The sequence below is a fragment of the Saccopteryx leptura genome, chromosome 2 (assembly GCF_036850995.1).
Source record: "Saccopteryx leptura isolate mSacLep1 chromosome 2, mSacLep1_pri_phased_curated, whole genome shotgun sequence".
NCBI classification, from domain to species: Eukaryota; Metazoa; Chordata; class Mammalia; order Chiroptera; family Emballonuridae; genus Saccopteryx; species Saccopteryx leptura.
The window spans coordinates 337,812,578-337,815,536 of record NC_089504.1 but is presented as its reverse complement, the minus strand read 5'-3'; the positions used below and the strand labels follow the sequence as shown (position 1 = coordinate 337,815,536).

General features: G+C 47.5%; 1 non-coding gene across 1 annotated transcript; it reads right to left on the bottom strand.

Moving 5' to 3' along the window:
- Positions 1-256: 256 nt before the first annotated feature.
- TRNAA-GGC (transfer RNA alanine (anticodon GGC)) lies at positions 257-332 on the bottom strand. The gene has a single exon. It is a non-coding gene; the product is annotated as a tRNA-Ala (tRNA).
- Between the last annotated feature and the right edge of the window lie 2,627 nt (positions 333-2,959).

Sequence of the window (2,959 nt, the reverse complement as noted above, 5' to 3'; positions counted from 1 at the left end):
TGCCCAACCGGGATCCACCTGGCACGCCCACCAGGGGGCGATGCTCTGCCCATCTGGGGCGTTGCTCTGTTGCAACCAGAGCCATTCTATGTTGCAACCAGAGCCATTCTAGTGCCTGAGGCAGAGGCCATAGAGCCATCCTCAGCGCCGGGGCCCATCTTTGCTCCAATGGAGCCTTGGCTGCGGGAGGGGAAGAGAGAGACAGAGAGGAAGGAGAGGGGGAGGGATGGAGAAGCAGATGGACGCTTCTCCTGTGTGCCCTGGCTGGGAATCGAACCCAGGACTTCGGCACGCCAGGCCGATACTCTACCACTGAGCCAACTGGCCAGGGCCTTGAGATATTTTTTTTAATTATGGTAAAATATATATAAAATTTACCACTTTTTAAAGTGTGTGCAATTCAGTGGCATTATGTGCATATGCACTCATCTTCACAACTTTTTATCATCCCACTCCGAAACTGTCCCTATTAAGGGACAATTCCCCACCCCCTCCTCCCAGCTCTCCATAGCCCCTATTCTTTCTCTATGAATTTGACTCTTCTAGGTATCTCACGTAAGTGGAATTGAACAGTATTAGTATTAGTTAGTCCTTTTGTGACTGTTTCTTTCTATTTTTTTGTTGTCCGTGGCAGTTTTGAGAAGTAACTGGTCAGGAACTTCGTAGGCTGGTCCAATATTAGGATTATCTGATGTTTTTCTTATGATAAGGTTTGGTCTTTGAGGTGTATTTCTCACCCTGTGCCAAACAAGATGCCGGGTTCTGAGGATTCAGTGATGAAAGATGCAGAGAATTTTAACTACTTGTCCAGGGTCACGCAGTCAGTCAAAAGCAGAGGTGGGTTCTGAACTCATCCTTCTGACTTCAGACCCTCACCTTGTCTTCCACGTCCCTTTCTCTGGGCCAGCAGAGCCTGTGCCCCTACCTTCTTCTTTGGGCATTTGGGCATTTGCAATCAGTGGGGCTTGGTCAGAGCTGGGCCAAGCTTGGTCAGAGCTGGGCATGGTTATAGCTGGGTGCTGGCTATACTGAACAAACAGCTCCCCACTCAGATTTTTCTTAAGTTGTTTTTTTTTTAAAATATTTTGAGGCCCTGGCCGGTTGGCTCAGCGGTAGAGCGTCGGCCTAGCGTGCGGAGGACCCGGGTTCGATTCCCGGCCAGGGCACACAGGAGAAGCGCCCATTTGCTTCTCCACCCCTCCGCCGCGCTTTCCTCTCTGTCTCTCTCTTCCCCTCCCGCAGCCAAGGCTCCATTGGAGCAAAGATGGCCCGGGCACTGGGGATGGCTCTGTGGCCTCTGCCTCAGGCGCTAGAGTGGTTCTGGTCGCAACATGGCGATGCCCAGGATGGGCAGAGCATCGCCCCCTGGTGGGCAGAGCGTCGCCCCTGGTGGGCGTGCCGGGTGGATCCCGGTCGGGCGCATGCGGGAGTCTGTCTGACTGTCTCTCCCTGTTTCCAGCTTCAGAAAAAAAAAAAAAAAAAAAAAAAAAAAAATTTTTGAATTGCTTTGATTTTTATTTTTGTTTGTTTGTTTTTAAGATTTTTATTTCTTGATTTCACAGAGAGGGGAGAGAATGGTGGGAGCAAGAAGTATCCACCCATAGTTGCCTCACTAGAGTTGTTCATTGATTGCTTGTCATATGTATCTTGACCGGGCATGCCCAGGATTTTGAATGGGCGACCTCAGCGTTCCACCTTGACACTTTATACACTGAGCCGCCACAGGCCACGCTTTATTTATTTATTTATTTATTTTCATTTTTCTGAAGCTGGAAACAGGGAGAGACAGTCAGACAGACTCCCGCATGCGCCCGACTGGGATCCACCCGGCACGCCCACCAGGGGCGACGCTCTGCCCACCAGGGGGCGATGCTCTGCCCATCCTGGGAGTCGCTATGTTGCGACCAGAGCCACTCTAGCGCCTGAGGCAGAGGCCACAGAGCCATCCCCAGCGCCCGGGCCATCTTTGCTCCAATGGAGCCTTGGCTGCGGGAGGGGAAGAGAGAGACAGAGAGGAAAGCGCGGCGGAGGGGTGGAGAAGCAAATGGGCGCTTCTCCTGTGTGCCCTGGCCGGGAATCGAACCCGGGTCCTCCGCACGCTAGGCCGACGCTCTACCGCTGAGCCAACCGGCCAGGGCAAGATATTTTTTTAATTTGAAATATTTTATATTTGAAATTAAATTTTAAAATTATATTTCAAATTAAATTTCATGTGCTTTATATATGCACACGAGTGTATATAAAGCACAGGGTCAGTTTAGAGAGTAATAATAAAAATAAAACCCTTGGGCCCAGCACCTAATTTAACACAGACAATGCTTCCAATACTTTCTAACCACCTCCCCCCAGACTCCCTTCAAGCTCCACCCTGTCCCCTCGTGCCTTCAAATCACCATCATCCTGAATTTTGTGATTTTCATTCTCTTGCTTGTACAGTTTTACCACATAGGCATATGTTCCTAATCAATACATTGTTTAGTCTGGAGACTTTTTGGACATCTATTAAATAAAATTGCACCATATAGATTATGTTATGATTTGCTTTATTTATTCAACATTGTGTTTATGGGATTCATTCATAAAGTGATAACTGGTTTATTTTCATGGCTAGATAGTATTCCATTGTATGACCATATATATATATATATTTTCTTTTAATTATTTTATTTTTTTAATGGGGTGACATCAATAAATCAGGATACATATATTCAAAGATAACATGTCCAGGTTATCTTGTCGTTCAATTATGTTGCATACCCATCACCCAAAGTCAGATTGTCCTCTGTCACCTTCTATCTAGTTTTCTTTGTGCCCCTCCCCCTCCCCCTTTCCCTCTCCCTCTCCCCCTCCCCCCGTAACCACCACACTCTTATCAATGTCTCTTAGTCTCACTTTTATGTCCCACCTACGTATGGAATAATGCAGTTCCTGTTTTTTTCTGATTTACTTATTTCACTCC